The 20,167-nt window shown below is 39.6% G+C and overlaps 1 protein-coding gene across 5 annotated transcripts in view; it reads left to right on the top strand.

Moving 5' to 3' along the window:
* Positions 1–20,167, top strand: part of TBL1XR1 (TBL1X/Y related 1) — a 108,248-nt gene that overhangs the window by 62,040 nt on the left and 26,041 nt on the right. For 3 of the 5 annotated variants that reach the window (XM_018912782.3, XM_018912784.3, XM_050977828.1), the window contains exon 3: positions 7,725–7,792. The exons of the other annotated variants lie outside the window; for them this stretch is intronic. The gene's annotated coding sequence lies outside the window, so the exon portion shown is untranslated. The remainder of the gene's footprint in view (positions 1–7,724; positions 7,793–20,167) is intronic. 5 annotated transcript variants of the gene reach the window in all.

The raw sequence follows: 20,167 nt of genomic DNA, 5'->3' as shown, positions 1-20,167 counted from the left end.
ACATAGGGTTTTGTCTCTTCTACCTATTCCCCCTGTCTCCTGCCTTCTCTCTCACACTCACATTCATCTGTAAATTAATAAGCATATGTAATACTTGTCCTTTTAATGAATTCTTAATTGAATTGATAATAAGACAGGAAGACTATGTGAGAGATTCATTGTACTTCGTATATGCCTGATATTTTTAGATCTGTTTTGTCACGTAGCCAAACATTTTTAAATATATTCCCCCAAACTCCATAGAGCAGTGCTGTGATATCTGGGCCTTGACTGTTAGCTGTGGAATTTGTGAGTGTTTTCTTTGCATCTCATCCCTCTTGTGTGAATAACTTTGCTGTGAGTGCTCAATTCACAGGGAACAAAAATTGTTTCTCTCCATCTCTAGAGTTTGCATTGTTCATCTAGCTACTGTCCTAGGAAGTTTAAGCTGTGTCCTAGAAAGTGTTTCCTGTTGGATTAAAACCCTGCTGCAGTTACCTGTGGGACTCACCTGTTGGTGGAAGCACCCATGCTCCCTTCACCCACACTTTGCAGCTGCTGCATTCAGGTCTTCTCAGCATTTGTTGCAGGTGTGAGGAAAAGCCCATATTAGCAGCAGGTGTGTGACAACAAGCAGATACAGCATTCTGCCTTTTAATACCCTGCCCTGCAGAGGGTGGGTGGGGGTTGCAGCTGTTTGCTTGTTGCAGGGCATGGCATGGCATGGCATTGATGATAGAGGAAGCATAGAGGGGCTTTTAGCTTCTGCACCTTCCCAAAGGTACTGAGCTGTTTTGTATTTGGTCTCCCCAAAGCTGTCTCTATGTTCCAGCATAGTTCACTATGTCATTGCTGTGAATCAACCAGCTGTGGATAGGCAGATCCCTTGGAGCAAGCATCCTCCTTCTGTTTTCTTACAGATATCCAGAGATTGCAATCTCAAAGTGCTTTTGTTTGTGTTTGGTTTTGTTTGGTTGGTTTTTTTGGGGGGTGAAGGTGGTTTCTTTTTCCTGGCTCTGATGTACTTTGCTATGCAGAGGGCAGCTCTGGGCAGAGAACCAGTCCTGAAAATCTTGATTCATACATGCAGGGATCTTAGCTGGGGAGTTTGGTGTTCCAGGCATTGCTTGGGATCCAGGCCATTTCAAGAAGTGCTTGAGGTTGTTGTCCATTGATAAAATGCAGCTGGCAGTGTTTGTCCAGCTCCAAGGACAGAGCTGACACCAGTGGTGCTGAGGGTTGTGTGTGGGGCCAAATGAGGCACACCTTTAAACTCTGCAGGATACATCAGGTTTGAGTTCTCTGATTTCAGAGTCAGTTTGAAGCATGTTGGAAGTGACTGTCAGGGGGTTGTTTTGAAGTTTTTGTCCCTGTATATTTTCCTGACTCTCTTTGTGTGACAGTTCATGTTTTTATTTTCAGTTCCCTGTGACTCAGGGAATCTTTTCTCTCTGTATATGCTTATTGCAGGCAGTATTTAATACAGTCCTGTTGATTCTTGTGTAATAATGAGAACCCATCAAAAGGTGCAGTCTTAATCTGACAAGATTTACATTCTGTTGTTCTCAAGCAATCAAAAAAACCTCTTAATACTTAAAAAATTTGAAAAAATTCTTTTGCATTTCATGTGTTAACATGGTGTTATGTTGTAGGTTGAATTTGATGATCTCAGAGGTCTTTTCCAACCTAAATGATTCTGTGGCAACTTCACTGTTTTCTCCTCTGTAAAAAGCATATCTGCACCTGGGCAATCCTGCTTGCCCTTGTAATGTTTACTTGCTAACCTTTTGTATTAAAAATTGTAAACCATGTTTGTCAAATAATATAGCAGGTCACAACACTTCAGGCATCTTAAAAATTACCTGTCAGTCCTAGTAGTGCACTGGAAGTGTCTGTCAGACGCTGAGAATGTGAAGCAGTGGTTCCTGTGCAAGGTTCTTGTGTCTTGAGCTGCTTCTGATCTACCAATAAATTCAAGGAACTTCACATCTGGTTGTGAGCAGGATCAATAGACAGTTCATGTGTTGGAAATAAACAGGTGAAGTTCATGAGGGACTCTCACACATACATGAGTTTTGGAGTAGGGACTATTTTAATGTCTGGGATCCTTGTTTGGTTTGGATGTGTAGACTTGGAATACAGTCTTCCATCTGAATGGATTTTTTTACTGTTTTTGTTTCAGTTTCTCTTATGTTCCCTCAGCATTTTGCTAGTGCTTCTTTGGTGTTTATAGGTTTTGAGATGGTGTCTTCCTACACGAACACACAATTTTCTGAGCAGCTCCACAAATTATTGTCCTTTTGCAAACATTTTTTTCCCTCCTCTCGCCCATTGAGTCTGAAAATTAAGTAATGTAGCTTCCCACAAACATGCATATTTTTCAGCATAATTGGAAGATGTTTTGGATTACTGTCTTCAGGCCTGTGGAGCCAAGAACCCAATTATAGGCATGGTTAGAAGGCGATCGTGTGCGTTCGTCAGATTAGAACAAGATTCCAATAATGTAAAATTGCCGCACGACAAATTAGTTTGTATAGTTTTGACAGTTGTTGCCTTTAATAAACTAAATTATAAAGCAATACACAGCTGCAATGCTTGCAAAATTGAAGAAAAATTGACTCTTATTTCCCTGTCAAAATCTTTTCCACAGAGCAGGACCGTGGGCATGCGTAGGTCTGGTTTGAGTTGTTCAGTGGGCTTTCTGAGCCCATCTGTCCCAAGATGGTTTTCTCTGTGAGGAGATGAGAGACAGCTTACAAGACCTGCATTTAAGACAATGTCAGGCACCTTCTTTTTGCTGTTAGTACTGACAGAAGCAGTCACAATCCTTTGGGCTGTCACTTTTAAAGCTAAGATTTGGGAGGGTTCATTGTAATTTATGCATAAATGGTGACTAGGTTAATGCTGCCTGCTTATTTTCACTACAAACCTGAGCTCAAGTCTCCTGGCAGAGTGCAGGAGCCATGGATGTGGTAACTCCGTGTATTAATTGAGTTGGATCTCTGAAATCCAAGAACCTCTGGTTCCCTGGTGTAAGGTGTTACTACAACACTATAAAACAAAGTAAAATCTTCTATATTCTAGCAATCAGGCTATTCAATCAGTGTATTTTTACACTTTTCTGTCCTGAGCTATGTTCCTGCTGCAGGTTTGAGAACCACTGTGGCTGCCAAGTGACATTTGTACCTATGCTGGCAAGTCTCTATTTTAGTGATATGGACTTTAATTAGATTTGACAGGATTATGATACAGCCTGCTTTTGGTCCAGTTTAGGACCAAGTCCCACCATTTTTACATGCATTTCCAAGCAAATTAAAGCCCGGTTTGAGGTATGTGCTCCATCCCAGCTGCTTGGTATCTGTTCAAAAGGAGGGGAGACTCCAGCAGTACACGGTCACTGCCCTGCAGTTTGGAGCTTTCCTTTTCACAGCCCAAGAGCAGCAAGGGCAGCCCTTATTTCTGAGTGTCCTTGGCTGCTGTCGCTTGCGGGGTTTCAGCTCTTGCACTTTTCTCCTGGGAGAACATGATGGCACTGACTTAATGGGGGTAAATGGGAAGATGAAGGCTGCTCCTTCTCTGTGCGTGGTGAGGGTGAATCTCTGGTCATGAATTCAGAGGCAGGCACGAAGTACAGAGCAGCCTTCTGCTCTCAGAGTGCTGACAGTGATATTGGTTGATGGCGTTAAATAAAGCTGCTAGAGATTGTGTAGAGTGGCAAGGGAGAAAAGGAAAAAAAAAAAGGATTTATTTACCAAATTGGTAAATAAATTGGTAAAATGGAGGATTTTCAGGAATGAGAATGATGACCAGTTTTACAGTGCTTTTGAGTGGCTTACATTTTGAAGGGTGTGTTTTTGTTTTTTTTTTTTTTTTTTTGGAAAAGAGCTGCAAGCTCCAGACATTGTTTTTAATGAGTATGCAAAATACTGGCTGTAGTATTTGCACCACCAGTCATGAAACAGTACTATTGGAGGCAGTCTTTAAAAATTATATACTTCTGCCTTTCAGTTTTGAAAAAATTATTCCCGTGTTTGATTTTTTTCAATAAGCATATCCTTATAAAACTTAAATGCTTTAAGCCAAATAGCATGCATTATGGTCTGGCCAAAGAACTGGAATATCTGTCAACTAGAAAGAATGAGAATTTCAGCATCTTGTTTCCAAAATAGTTGTACACACTTCTTGCTTCCTTCATGTGCCCTTGGCAGTCAGTCAGCTGAAAGACTTTTTGAACACCATCGATGTGCTCTGAAAATATCCTCAGCACTTCGTAAATCGTTAAGAGGATGAATTATGGAAATGACAGTGGGTAAGGAAGAGCAGCAAAGATGCACATTCACTTGGGACATTGCCTTGAGGCTGGTGTCATTTGTTGCTTGGATGGTCTTTGAAATAGAGGCATTAGAGGGAATAAGTTGTAGCAAGCAGATGAAGTATCTCATTTATAGTCATACTCGTTGCACAGAAAGAAACAACATCAAATATTATTAACAGGTGGTCTAATGGGAAGGCAGCAGTAAACAATACTTCCTAAAAGTGGGTAATTCCTCTCTCCCTGATGGGCCACATTCAGTTTATAAAATGCACATCAGTATTTTTTATGACCACATAGTTTAGTTTTTTGTCTTGTTTCCCCTAACTACATATGGTTTAAAATCCAAACAAGCAAAACCCTAGTCAGTCATTAAAAAAACCAAAAAATTACTTTGTTTGTTAAAAAAAACTTTTTTATTATTTTTGCTTTTTTTTTTTTTTTTTAATTTAAAAATTAAGTCCCAATCCAACAGCAAGATCTAGTTTAAAAGAAATGCAAGAGAAGAAAAATCAAAACAAGTTGTGGAAAAAATCCCACCAATGGCCTTTTCTGGTGCCCATCCTCCACCTTCACTGATATTCATCAGCTTCCTCAAGAAAGTGACATTTTCACAGAATCCTATTAAATTTACCATCTCTGTTGCTCTCCAGTGCCAAAGCAAGTGCAATGTGTATACATGTGGCATCATCACATGTATTGGTGGTAGTGAGATGAAATTCCTGCTCTCTAATTAATTTTGCAGTGGGGAAGTTATGTCTATTTTTGCAGATGGTTTTTAAATGCACAGATATTTTAAGCTGCAGAGGGGAAGATTTCATGCTCATGATGCACAAATTCTTATGGAGTGTGAGCATTTTAGTAACAGACACAGTTGTTAAGCTTGCCTGTTAGCATCATGTAAAATGTTGGGTTCTCAAGCCCTGCACATTTTTGCAGTGTTTTCTGTTCTAGTCCTCTCCCTGAGGCTGGAAAATTTCTTTACTCCTTCTTCTCTTGATCAACTCTTTTTTTCTTTAATGAGACTGTAGGTTTACAGTTTGATTCTCTTCAGGTTTCTGAAGTACATGTAGATAGGCATCTTGTAAGAAAGAAAAATAAAATACTAAGTAACTATGAAGCAATCTACTACACCTACTAATGGAAATTATGCCCTGTGATTATAGGTGAGCACCCTGAGATGGGCTTCATTTCTTCATATCAATTGGTAGAAATATAATTAAATGTGAAGTTTTTATCCTGCATTCTTCACTGTATGTGAAGGGGTTTTTTGCCACAAATTCTATTCACATTACTAATATTATCTATATGTGTGTATATATGTGTGTGTGTGTATATATAGTCTTGTAATGTGTCTCTGCAGCACATGCTAAAATTTTTATTTTATTCTTATTTATTAGTTTGAAACACATAAAAATTATATTTTAGTGGATTCTCTGATGGTCATGTTATGAGCTGCAAGTGCCTGCAGAAGTAGCTGATGATCAAGATCCATCTGAAAAATTACTTTTGTTGCTTAGTCATTCCTAAAAGCCCTGCTAAGTTAGGCCATGCATTTAATTGTTGCTGTTCCCTCAGCCCTCTCCATGCCATGGCTGAGGTTCATGCAATGGTGAAATTCTGTTCAGTGTGTTTTGTGTTTTCTGTGTATTCCTTTCCTTCTGGGGAAAGGAAAGGAATTCCTCTTCAAGCAGCTCCTATTTAGGGTGTGGTGGTTCTCTGCTCTCCTGTAGAGCCTCCAGGTTCTTTCTGTTGTTTGGCCTCATTTTTGGGGTAATTCCAGTTATTTACTTGAGCAGAGTTTGTTCCAAATGAATGAAAAATCCTTAATGTAAACATAAAGTGTACAAGGTTCAAAGCATAAAAGTTGAAACTTACTGCTCTGCCTTGTTTGTTCAGCCAGCAGGATCAACATCCCCTTTTAATGACCTTTTGCACTTGGAGTTAAAATTTTATAAGCTTTTTAAACTTTGCTTCTGATTGTTTTTTCCAAATCAAATTTTAGCAATGCAGTTGGCATGTACAGTTAGGTTTCTAGAAATGATCAAAGCAGTGCATAATAGCCTAGCAGGGAATTAAAATTACATTAATGGAGGGTCAGGACCTTTTCACTTAGTTCTTGTGAACTACTGTCAGTGTTAAAAGAGGACCAGGACACTTTTCCAATCCAGGGTGGTGGTATGATGCTCTTGGAGATTATTGTGCATTTGGCTGTTGGAGGCTTTTCAGGAGGGAAAGAGGAGTAGTTTACTTGATTCTCTTGGGAACTGACACATGGAAAATGATTGCTGACCAAAATACCCTGTGGCTCCCCAGTCAAAAGAGGAAAAAAAAAATTCAAGTCTTATTGAGCTTAGCAACAGACTAAATAGCAGAGGGTTCCTTAGAGGTCAGTGGTTGCTTTTAGGATGATGAAAAGTCTGAAATGCTAAGTCCTGTTTAAAGCATGTGTTGCCTTCCTTGGTTTTAATCCTAGTATTAAGGAGGTGCTTTGGAAGTTTTTGTAATGTATTTTGTGAGCCTTTGTAGCTGGAGTTTAGTACTTAGAAACTTGTTTGTTCCTTTCCAGATCCTCTTCCAGAGGGCAGAGTTAGCTGGTTCACTATTGAGTGCATCCTGCTTCAAACAGCATTTTTTTGACATGTGGATTCTTTTCTTGTGGTGCCCAGACAGTGTTCCTGTGCTTCTGCCTTCAAATCTTCTCCTTAATCCCTTAGTTTACATAAAATCACTTTCTAATGATTTAATCTGTCATGAATATTGGTGGTAGGAATCAGCATGTTACACAAATACAGGATCAGTAATTATTTTGATCACAGGTGTGTAATGTTTTCATTTTGAAGCCACCTGTAGAAATTAATTTCATGAGGGTATTTTAAGGATTGTTCATATAACTGGCTCTTTATAATTTGTTGGTGTGAAATTCAGCTTCTGCATGGTCACTTTTGACAACACTGGATGGTTTGATCATGGCCTTGTGTTTCTTAGTTTTTATCTTCCTATTCAATCATTTTATTTGTGTTGGTTAACACTGCAATATCTATTGCATCAATACTGAAACCTTTGTAAACTTTTTCTGGAGTCTCATAAAGTTCCCCTTTGTCAATGTGGACAGGCAAAAAGAACAGAAATTCCTTTGAAGCTGATGTGCTGTCCTGTGGTGGGGATTTGCTTTCAACTAAAAGAGTGAGAAGAGGATATAGTATAAACTGTGACTGTAATTTGTTTTTTAAATAAATTCCATGTAAATAATTAAGGTCTCTAATTTTTGTTTGTTTATTTTCTTAACTAAGCATATATTGTTATCAGTAGGAAACTGAATGTTGTTTTAATTCTTTCAGTAAAAAGACTGGTAGAAAAATAGCTTTTATCCTTTTTTCGTCCTTTAAAATAAATATTGATAGAAACTATCATAATATGGTTTGTGTTACAGGTGGTGTAATACCAAGGGCTGTACTGCTGCCACATCACAATTTTGTGGGGTTTCAGAGAGTAGTTCTGGTAAGGACACTCAATGATTTATCTATTTATTTGTCATAAAAGTGGACTGTAGTTTGGTACAATTTAGTATTACGTGCATTTACAGTATTTGTTAGGTCTCAGTTTCTGCAGTTCACTGAATCCTTACATTTAGTGTTCTTTTATTCAATGGTCTTTAACAGCTCCTTTTGGAGCTGTTAGTGTCTCATGTGTAAATCCATGTTCATTTTGTTGAGAGTTATGATATAACACATCAATTCACAGTATGGAAATAATAATAAATAGACCTTTTGTCAAAACACGTTGTAAAAACTGTATTGTCTCCTTGAAGTGTGGAGTCACTATTGCCTTGGTGTGTATCAGTTCTTAAAAAGGGGTGGAAAATTACTGTATTTTAATTATAATGTATTTATTTCAAGTGCTAAAGTCTTGTCTTCCTAAAGGAAAATACAAGTGTGTGGTTCAGAAGGCAAATATCCAGACTGTGTGCTTTTATTAGTGTCTTCTTAAATGTGATGTACAGTCATGATTTTGCAGTTATTTTCTTTAAATGTATGTAACTGCAATCCCTGTATCATTTCTTTTGGTTTTGGAAACTTTCCTTAGATCTATTTTCTTATCTTTTCTCCATGGCTGGAGTTACAAGGGAGATGAGATTACCTATACTTATTCTTAGAAAGGGAAAATTCCTTGTGCACCAGGACATCAGCAGCCATGCTCAAGTATTGTGCCAAGAGCACAATTGAGCATTTGTTCTTTCAGCAGGACATAACTGAGACCACATTTGTATCTGTAGAATGTTTAACATATACCATAATTTAACAAATGTCTTGTGGGTGTAGCAGATGTCTTTTCTTTCCCCTGCACCCCCTTCCTTTTTTTTTTTTAATTTGCAATCCCTTAAAATATTTGGCAAATTCTCTGTGTGTGCTGTCCTAGGTCATTAGAGGGCACTCAAAGACAGAGGGAATTTATTTTAACCAACCTTACCTTGCAAGTAGACCTCACAAAGGAGAGAAGGATATTGCTGATGTTCTTTGTGGCCTTGCAGGGTAGTGTGGTACTGGCTCTGCTCCAGCACATCACTTAAGCAGTTGAAGGCATTTGGCCTGGAAAATGTTTAAATATTCTTCTGGATTGATCTGTATCCATGTGTACCTTCTAAAAGCAAGATGGGGTCCACAAGAACTTCTCAAAGGGGTTTTCTGGTCAAGATAAGAAACAAATAAGGTGGTTTAGATATTGAGGAGAGAGAGGGGTGTCCTTGCTTGAGAAGTCTCTGGACTGATAAATGAAGGAAGCAAAAGGTGGTGGAAGTTGTGAGTGAATAAACACTGCAGCCATTTTCCCTTCTGCCAAGGCATTAGGTTGGTTTATCTAAAATAATTGGGCATGGCACTACTCACACTGTGTGATTTCCAGTCCTGTAAGTCCATAATGCCTCAAGCATGCACCACTCATGCATGTAGGCTTACTTTAGAGTTTCTAAGTCTTGGAGTGGCAGAAAATGGGCTTTGAGATTTACAGGAGAGAAATGGCTTTGGGAAGGTTTGAGTAGCATCACTCAAGAATGTTAAATGGCAATTCTGCAAAGTAAAAACATCATAGCTTTATAAATATTGTAGGAAAAGAAAGATGATGGGAGCTTTTTAGAGTCTGAGAAATACTGAAAATTTTTCAAAATGTTGTGAGCAATTTGTGCAGTACTTATTAAAGTATAATGTCATCTGGAGAAGTCATGGACTTCTTCATCTCTATTCATCTCTTTATTTTCAAATAATGCTCCCATTACTGGAAATGGGTGAGTAGAATTTTATGTGCATAGAATCTGTTTGAGGCGAGGTAAAGGTAACCAAAGACAGTGAGTTTCTTTTTGTGCAAAGCCATCCTATCTAATTTGTTTGACACTGATCTAGCAGAAGTAGTTGCTGTGATTGGTTAATTCTGCAGAAAGCAGAGCAGAGGTCACTTGTGGGACAAGCTGCAGACCATTTCAGTGCAGCTGCCTGTGTAATAGTGGCCTGCAGTTACAAGACAGGGTGTATTTCCATCTCTGCTAATGTTTTAGCTTGACTCAGCAAAACTGGTTTTTCTACACAAAGCTGTGGTTGTGTTTCCCACTGCATCAGTGGAGAAGCATTTTAATTCAAAATAGCACCTTCTGCTGGAGGGGGGGTCCTTATCAGACAGATGAGGTATTGTCAGGTTTTGAATAGTTTGCTTCAAAGGGGATTAATTAAAAAATTAGCGAGAACAGATGTCTGATGTTGGCCTGAACAGTCAGAAAGAAGAGGAAATGTCCTGGGTTTGAACTTTTTATCTTAATTGGATCCCTTGTGACTCTCAGCCCATTTGATAAGAGTTTATTCAGTAGACTCTCCTGCTTCTACTGTACAAAGCCAACAGCTTTAAATTGTAAGGTTTTTATGTATGGGTTAGGCAGTCAGGCAGATTTTTGCATACAGCTTGGGAGGATGATTCCTTCACAAAATAGAAACTTTATTATAGCTTTTTTATTTCCTGTGTGCTATACAGAAAAGCAAAATAGTGTTCTTTTAAACTACTTCTAAATGTATTTTTGAATGTCATTATATATTCTTGTACAGGTGTGTTCAGGCTCCTTTTACCAGTCAGACCTTCTGTAGAGTGCCAAGTTAGCAAGAGGAACATTTGGTATGCTGCTTTAATCTTCTAAGATCAACAATGCAATTACTTCTAGAGATGCAGGTGACTTTGCAATGTGTAGGAGCTGTCTGGGGCTGTGTTATGGCAGGCACAATCATCCAATCTCTGGGAATTTTTCCTTTACAGTAGTATAAATATGCCTTTAGATTTAAGCACTGATGAAGTATCAGAACTTGGCATTTATTCAAAGTTGTCCTTAGTGTGGGATAATTTGAGTTAGGCAAAATATTCCAATTTCTACAGGCAAGGAAAGAAGCTTGTTTTTATTTTTCAGAGCTTTCTGTGAAAGAAAAGACTTGTCTTGATGATTCAGATATTGGAACAGTTCCCAGTTTAAAAAAAAAAAAGGTAAATTGCAGGGTATGGAAAATCTGGTCAAGGAGGCTGATGGCACTGACAGTGTCATGTGCCTCTTCCATGTATTATAGGCATATCACTTCTGCGTACATGCTATTCTTAATATTCTGTCAAAAGACCCTTGGTACACCTTCATTTTGAGGGGAAAAAAAAGAGCAGATGCTGAAGGCAGAAGGGGGATCAGCTTAATGTCTAGGCAGCTTTTGGAGGCATGAGTGAGTTTTTCATCAAATATATATGTGCTTGAAGGGAAAAATCAATACCACTTCTTATTGAACTTTGGGTATAGCTAATACAGATGGAGATGTCTCTGCCAAAATCCACAGCACTAATACCTAGATAGTGTAGGTTTTGTTCATGAAAACCTCCAGTCAGATTTGAGGTATGGTACAGAGTGGGACGCAGGGATGCAGAGATGGAATGTCTGCATTGAGGGTGGTTCCTGTAGCAGAAACTGAAAGTTGTATAAATTCAGGGAAGAGATAACTTGCAGGCTTGGAAAACAATCTGTCCCTTGTTGCAGAGTTCCTGGGGCTGAGGTGTGTTTGTCAGAGCTGCTCGTGTGCCCACCGGGGTCTCGTGTTGTGAGTTGAGTCTCAGGTCCCACAGTGACACTGGACCAAGGGTCACTGCACTGCCCCTGTAGTCCCTTGGTTGTCACCTCACTGCCTCCTGGGCCCTGAAGGGACCATGATGACAGAATGGTGACTCAGGAATAATGCCCAGTCTTTAATTTTGTAAAAGTAAAGCAGCACGCTGCCCTAATGACTGACCCCATCTCTGGCCACCTTTTCCAGGCTGTCTCAGGAACACACTCCTCCTTCCCTCCTGCCTCAGCAGCTCTGAGATATTGCTGTTGCTTTATTCCTCTTTTACTTCATGATAAATCACACCACTATTGCAGATTGACATAAAGAACAGTGAAAAAAGAAATGGGAATTTCTACATTGGTCTCACATTCCTGATGCTTTCAGTTGCAGATGGAAAACAGGATGAGAACAGTGACGATGCTGTGTCACTGCCTAGGACAGTGAATCAGGGCTGTCTGCAGCTGCAGTCACTCCTGTTCTGAGTGGCCATGCCCAGTGTCTGTAGGGGCTGAGATCATGGGTGTTCCTTCCCTAATATTTAACAAATAAGAAGAGCCTTGCCTCTTAGAATACCAAAAGTAATGTTTGTCAGACACTGTTTGTTGCTTAATTTCTTTCATGGCTTTTGAGAGATGGGTCTTGGTAGGAAGTAGCCACAAAAGGCAAGAATTTCACATCCTCTTCTTCTTTAAAAATAATTCCGATATGGCATCTAAGTGATCTAGGTGCTTCTGGAAAATTTAGCTGCCTAACTTCAAAGTTCACCTGAAATTAAATCTTGAGGTGCCAAAGTGAGTACAGTTGGTTTCTGATCCACTTCATAGGCCCTTGTTCTGAATTAAATTTGTAAGTGTTAAATTTGTTTTAATTAGTATATCATTTTTTAAAATGAGGAACATCTGATTGTTTTCCCCCTGCTAATTGGTCTTTAATTATTGAAAAAAAACTGTAGGTGAAGATGGTTTCATACTGCCCTTTTGCACCTGATGTTGTTTACACTAGTAACTGATTTCTGTCATTTGTCCTCAGACACTGCAGTTTGATTATTCCTGATCAAAAATGTGCTAAGATGGCTTCTTAAAGACTCAGAGCTGTGGTTTGCATTTTTTCATACTGATGTTGCTCTTGTTTTATTTTAGAATAAGATGGTGTAGGGGTATGAGGAAAGGAGGCTTTTTTTGCAGATCAGCAGCCAGTAGGGCAGGGGTAGTGCAGGAGTGTGGGAGTCGATGTGGCTCTTGGAGGTTCACACATATTCTGGTTTTGCATTCATGTGCACAGAAACATGTTATCTGGGACTTTGGATTGGCAAAAAGGGGGGGGGGGGTTCCATTTTTTTCAATACCCTGCAATCAAAATGGTTATTTACCTGCAGGTTCCCACAGGCTCATTTCAGGCTGCTTTAGTGAGCAGAGGTGGATGTGGAACTGCTTGGGCCAGGCAGAGTTGAGTTTTTAATCTGAGGGTGAACTTTCTTAAGCTTTCTTTAGAACTCCATTCATGCATAATGCTGCAGTCAGTTGTGAGTTACACGTCTTTAAATCTCTTGAGGTGAACATATTGGGGCTAGAAGAACTTGTCATTTTACGTTTAATTTATTCCAGCCTTTAGGATCTGTTTCATGGCTGTGGAAAAGTTTGAATACTAAATATGATGAATGTTAGCCTATATTTTTGATACCAAATTCCGCTGGCCAACTGCATTAGATTTTTAGCATGTTTAATATCTGGGTAAATGGAGAAAAGCTTGTTTGAAGTGCAGTGTATTTCTGCTATTACTGTTCACAAATACCAATCTACCTGTCTGCCATTAATCCACAACTCATGACTAATACTGACCTTGTCTTAAGAAGTCAGAGGTATTCAAGGTTTTTTCTTAAAAAAATTCCACAACAAACCCCAGCATTGTTAGTAAAACTAATTAATTGTTTTCCCTGTTCAAGGGGCACCCTATTCTTTTTCTTCATCCCAAGTTTAAAAATAGATTAAGAAATCTGACCTCCTCTTCAGTAAGTAGCAGGTTATGATGTAGTTGCTCTTGAGCTGATTCTGTGATTTATGGCCACTAAAGCTGGAAATTATCTTTCCTTGTTAACAGTTCATATTTTCTTGACTTGAAATTTCAATAAATTGTAACTAAAGGATCTTCTCTATGTCCTGTGGGGTTGTTAGGTTGGATTTTTTCCTTTTCCACCCCATTATGGTATTCCCTCACAGGGGTTTTCTGTTTCATCCTTAATTTTTCAGAAACCTGGGACTCGGAGCAGTTACTGTTCAACAAGACATCTGCCTCAGGAAAAGAATTGGCAGCTTTTATGCATCACAAAGGAATTTCAGAAAAATTATTTATTCCCAAATTAGATTCTGACAGAGTACATAATTCCAAAACTTCTTTTCTCATGGGAAAGGCATAAAAGCCTAGGCTTAACTGTGGGGAAATAAGCTGGGTTTATTTGCGTTTAGAATGGATCAAAGCCTCTTCAAGACCTGTTCTGTGCACTGAGCACCTCGTTGGGCCTCTGTCTTTTTCATATGTTTATATCCTCAACACTGCTGAAGCTGTACTGTGCCTGATAATCCCTAATGTTTTATAAAATAATGTAGGGGTCGGGAACGATGCTCACACACACAGAGCATCCCTCCACTCGAGGAAACGCTTCTCCTGCTCCATTTACGTGGTCAGTATTATTTATGGAGTAGTTCTGTCAACTTTTTATGCTGAAAATAATACCTGCACTTGCAAATAACTTCGTAGGTGTTTAAAAAGCTGAGATGTTCAGGGTCAGACCTGAGGGGCAGGGTAGATGAGGGAGTGGATCCTTTGTTGGGAAAGGTTGTGTTCATCAGTCAGTGCCCAGACTGATGCGTGTTTGGCTTTCAGTTTTAATTTGGTTGTTCACTAGGGAAAGAGGAGCCAGTCCCCAAAGACCTGCAGAAATTTAATGTAGTTACCCAAGTAATGATACCAACCTTAATAAAACCCCAAAATACAGTGTTTTGGAAAAAAAAGCCTATTCCAGCACTATCGGGCAGAAGTGGCCACCAATGAGTGTTTCCAAAGAGAATTCACTGCTCTCAGTGAATTCACTGCTCTGAGTGTTTCCAAAGAGAATTCACTGCTCTCAGTGAATTCACTGCTCTGAGTGTTTCCAGCAGAATTCACTGCTCTCAGAACTGCTGGGCAAGGGCTGCTTGGATCCCTGCAGGCTCAGCCTTGCAAGTCCCCAGTCACACCACAGAGCACAATTTGGAGTGTTTTTATTTTGCTGTTGGTTGTGCAAAAAGTCTAGATGTGCAGTCTGACATTGGCTGGAGCAGGGAGGTGACACGTTGTGCTGAGCTGTAGGCAGCAGCTTGGGCAGAGGGGAGGTGCTGGCTGGCTCTGCAGACCTGCTCTGGTCCCAGTTTCTGCACCTGTTCAGGTGGTGAGAACTCAGAGCAGTGCTTGGTTACTCTGTGAAGGTGTCACTCTGAATCACCTCGAATTCTTGTTGTTATGGCAACATTAAAAAAACTTCCTTATCAGGAGAGAGGGAGCCCATGCTGGTAAATACACTGAAGTGCGTCAGACAAAGGCCTTTCTCCTGCAGGCTGTTCAGGACATGACTCAGGGCACCAGGCTAAACAAACAAGGACAAATAAAATGAACAGGGTTTACTTGGACTAGAAAAACACTGTTGTTGATTATGAATAGAATTTTTTTTTTCCAGCCAGCAGAATTGATTTGTGCAAAACGTTAGCAACTTGTGTCGTAATGGAATAGTAATGAAAGAAGGACACAGAAAAAGGAGTGACTGAAGGAGGCACAAATGAATGCTCTGGAGAGATGGGCTTAGGAGTGCAGAGTATGTGTAGGCAGTGCATGGTGAGGAGGTGAAAACCAGGGCAAATGGGTGGCCACAGGCTTGAGATCGGATGTCAGATCAAGAGATGAAAGCTGGAAGATGGATCACCAGCTTGGGAAAGATAGCAAGGGCAGTGGGCAGAAGCTGCAAAAGGGTGACACTGCATGAAAAGGGAAGAGCCCATACAGCCATATGGAAAAACCCCAGTCAAGATAGGGCTGCTGTTGTAGGAGTGCAGAAATACCTTCCCACAGCTGCTTCTGGGAGCTACATCTGCTGTTTTATTACCAGCAGGTAGCAATGTAAATATTTTAATCACAACAAATAGAATCCATGCCAGGCTATACAATCACTAATCACCATTCCACAGTAAGATTTACAGAACACACAAAACTCTCCCAAAAAACCACAGACAGCTGAGAACTGACTAATTACAAGTGTCTGCCCAAACAGCAGCAGTTTTCCATGGAGAAATAAGTGGCATTAGTTGGAGAATGAGTCTTGTTTTATAAGCCATCAACATCCAGCAGCAGCCTAGTGAAAAACTGTGTCACTGTTAGTGCACCAGTATCCATCAGCTCAAGCAATTGATGTAGATGTAATCACTGTCTCTAATAGAAATAAAGTCAGGGTAATGGAACATTGTCACAGGATCAATGTCTCCTGTTTTGAAAATAAACCCCCTCAGCTTTGCTTTTGCATTTATGTACCAGCAGGCGACCACATCATTCAATTCAATTGACACAGTCCCTTAGAGCCCTGAATGATCTATTGTGGGAACATCAGGAAGAACATATTGGAAAAAATTGAATGTTCCTGATCAGACTTACAGGCCACGTTATTTAGTAGGTTTTCTAGCAGTGAAAATGAGAATAAATCAAGTGAGAGCAGAAACTTTGCATGGTATGGAGATTTTTAACCCCATTTAGCTGTTAATTTCTACAGGTTCTTGATCAAAAAGATTGAACCACAGGAGTTGTGTTTATTGTCACAAATAGAAAAATCACTTTTGGACCTTGCCCCTCCCCTCCTTAGTCTCAGCAGAAGCCCTTGATGGGGCTCATTTTGACTGACTCAAGGGCTCTTCTCAATCTGTTATTTTCTCAGAATTTTTTACACAGTTTGATCCAAGCGAGGTTTAATGGGTGTGCTCCCACATTCATGCATAATTAATTTTTGCAAAGGCTTTAATGCAGCACAGGAGATCAGCAGCCGTATAGTTGCATGCTTAAAACCAGGTGCATGCCAAAAAGGCATATAGAGGATTTTAAACAAAGTTGCAGAAAAGGCTTTTCCCAGTTTTCACCTTTCTTGGACTCGATTCCAGCAGCTGTTCTGTGTCTAGATCCAGGCAGCATTAGCAGGCAGCTATTTTAGCACTTAGTAAAGCCATTGAACAATTTCACAAAGCCTTCTTGAAACAGGGTCTAAAAGTTTGATTGCAGAAGTCTGTCTTTATTGGAATTAGGTATTCCTGGAGGACTGTAACTGTTTAAAGGGACATCCTTCTAATGGCCTAAGAATGGAAGCTGCAGAGCTTGTTTGGTGTTCCCACTGTTCCTGAGATGCCCCTCTAATAAGGTGATTTTCCCTTTTTGAGGGACAGATGGACAGATGTCTCTCCCTGGAGGAATGCCAAGCATTTGTCTGGTGCTTCCCTCTCCATTACAGAGATATATTTAGCACACAGAGCCTGGAATTTGGACCTTGCAGGTCATCTTGAAGTAATCCATGCTGGCCAAACCTACACCAGTGCTCCCTCAGGTGATTCTGCTAATTCTGGTCATCAATCAGGACCAATCAGTTTCTAATCAGTTTTACAAATGCCACATTTCCAGTTTTGCTGCCATAATCATCTGTCTAACTTGTGGGTAGGACAGTCTAACCCTGAAGGTCAACCCATCAAGCCACAGGTTCTTCCTTTCTAAAAATGCCTTTGGTCTGGATTAGACAATTGATCCAGGAGCATTTCATAATGTTTAGCTGTATTTCCTGGTGTATTCTGATAATTATTCAAGTATTTGAAAGAGTGTGGTGGTTTATTCTTTAAATGACTGTGTCTGGACAGTTTTCACTTAATCCCAGTTTGTCTCCATCAGGGAGCCTGAGCTCTGTGATTAAAAATCCTTCACTAAACAAGATGTTTGGGCTTGGGATCTTGTGGGGAGTCAGGGAGAGATGGCTTTCATGAAGTAATCAAAAATGAGGCAGGACTTACTGCTGGAGGTTTTACTGCATGTTCTGAGCAGCTCAGTTTGGCTTTTAAGTTATAAAGGAACATATTTGCATCTACAGAAGGATGTATCAGGACTAGCTGCATTTCAGCAAGGTTGTAATTGTCATGCAGGAGAGTTGTGCCTTTAAAGAGATGTCACAGAATCACAGAAAGATTGGCATTAGAAGGGACCTCTGGAGATCCTTGAGTCCATCTGTGTCTACTTTCATTGTTACCCAGAGAGTTGAAAAGTCTTTAAAATACTAATAAACAATATGTCTTTATTATTCTGATACAGGAAATAAGGAGAATCTTCCCCAAACCTAATTTCTTCTGGTGTTGCATTGTAACAATGAGAAGAAAAAAGGTTTTAAGAACGTAAAATGTTGAATAAAGTCAGTACCAGAAATATCCCTTTATCTTTGGTCAGCCTAGGGATTTACAAAATGTGGCTGCCAAGAATCACTGCAAGATGCCCCACAGGTGTCCAGGAAGGTGTATTTTCAACTCCAGAAATCACAGAAGTTTGCAGCTCTGTGGGCATAGCTGTGGAAACATAATACTGGATATGCTGTTGTTTGTGTCTGTGCTGTCACATCCGGAATTCCAGCCTCCTGGGTCACACAGCATGGGACTTTGGGGAGGAGATTTGGAGTTCAGTAATTAAATACTACTTTGCTCTAGGCAAAATCAACAAATGGGCTTCATCTGCAGCATATTTTGTAACTGTACTCAGGACTGGGCTGCATTCTTCAGATAAGTAGACAGTAACTTCCTTTTAGCCAAAGTTCTGGGTGATTTTGTGTTTTGTTGTGGGTTTTTATTTTTTATTTTTTTCCTTCTCTTCCCTTTCAGGGTTGTAATTCTTTTTCTTCAGAAGATTTCAGACTGGCTTTGTCATCTTGTATTCTTCATACTCTCAATTTGGCATGGAAAGGCAGAGACTGTTGCCATGAATTAGGTCACTAAAGCTGAAGTACAGAATACAAATATTTATCGCCTGAGCTAAGGAAGGCAATTCAGATGAGGAAAGGAAAAGTTATTTTTTTAGTGTTCAGAAATTAAGCTATATTCCTGAGGTTAAAAGCAAAGCAATAGAGTTAAACAATGTACATGAGAAGCATTTCTTGGTTTAAATTACTAGAAGGAAAACTGGCAAAGCCTGATATGAGAAATCAGTAAGAAGGTTGATAAGATAGAATTACAGATAATTTTTGTGCAAGTGCACATCTGACATATTATTAAATCTTAAACAAAAGGGCATTTAGCTAGTAGCAATTTAGAGGCACAGGTAAAAATGCAGAAAATGAGAGCACTATTTGGAGATATTACAGAAAGCACTTGGGCATTTAACTTGAAAAAATGTTTTTCTTTTCATTCAGAAATTAGAATTCCTAACTGCAGATCATCAGATAGTAGGAAAACTTTACTAAGGGTTCAATTGTTCTGTGCCCAATACAATATTGGCTGGCATCAAGTGAAGATGTGAAAGAGCAAATAGGAGTGTTTAGAGCAAGTAGTTGGTACACTTGGAAGAAAAGTCAAACTTTTTATTCTTTTTACAGTGTGACAAAATGTTCATTTTGATTGAAATTAGTATCTAATAAATTCTTATGCAGAAGGATGTACAATACGAGTCATAGACTGCATGCTTGATATAAAGGAACCCCTAATGAATTTTATGAGTTTTCCTTTATAAAGCCTTTCTAAAGGGCTATGCAGAACTCTTCTTTGGATGGAAACTTAGGAATTTCCTCAGCCATTGGGAATGGACCCACCATGTCTCAATTAAAGCTTTCTCTTTGGAGAAAGCTTTAGTAGAACAGCAGCCACAAGGAACAGTGTTTTGTGGTTTAAATCTCCATTCCTGTAACCTGTGGTGGCTTTGGTATCTGAATGAAATCCTGCTGAAACCTCACACATCCAGGAATTTGGTCTGAGTGGGTGGATTGAAACAGCACCCTTTGCTCTTTTTATTTTAATCATCGTGGCCATTAAAACCAAGAAATACTCTTAAGCAACAATTGAGAAAATGTCTGTGTGCACATATGCTAGCAAAATACTTGTCTGGATTTCTTGCAAAAGAGGAAAAAATAAAAGCTCTAATGGTAATATTTCTGTTTGTAGGGGTTTCAGTGTTTCTGTAGCCAGACTTCTGTTTTCCATGGATAAATGTAGCAGTCTGTTTATGTCTGAACATTAGGCATTGTTCAGAGCTACCCAGAGCATTAGCTGCTCCCTTTAACATATCATATCTGGTATCAAAATAATGATTGGTATGGTTTGGGGGAATTATTATTCACAGCAGCCTGTCAGGTTTTCCTTGTTATCCTACCTATTGGGAATGTGTTGGAGCCCAGCTACATCTGCAGAAATATCACTTTCTTAGGCTGTTATTTGATGATACAATAGCTCTAATTGTAGTTTAACTCCAGTATGCATTATCAAATGGTGATTGAGATACCCAGTAATAGTCTGATGTATAAACTTTCTCTGCTAGTTCAGGTTTGTCTGCAAAAAAACCCTAAACAACCTCAAAAACCTCTTAGGCCAGGAGCCATATCGGGTGGCATCTGTTCTCCAGCATTTGGCATGAACCTGGACGAGGAGTACAAAGCTAGCACAAACATGTGGAGTGGAATAATGATTTGTCAGAAGCACAGCCAGGTTTGCACCACTGGGCACTGATTAGACCTGGTGTTGTT

This window comes from Serinus canaria, chromosome 9 (assembly GCF_022539315.1).
Source record: "Serinus canaria isolate serCan28SL12 chromosome 9, serCan2020, whole genome shotgun sequence".
NCBI classification, from domain to species: domain Eukaryota; kingdom Metazoa; phylum Chordata; class Aves; order Passeriformes; family Fringillidae; genus Serinus; species Serinus canaria.
The sequence above is the reverse complement of the archived record's forward strand: the minus strand, read 5'-3'. Positions and strand labels throughout refer to the sequence as shown.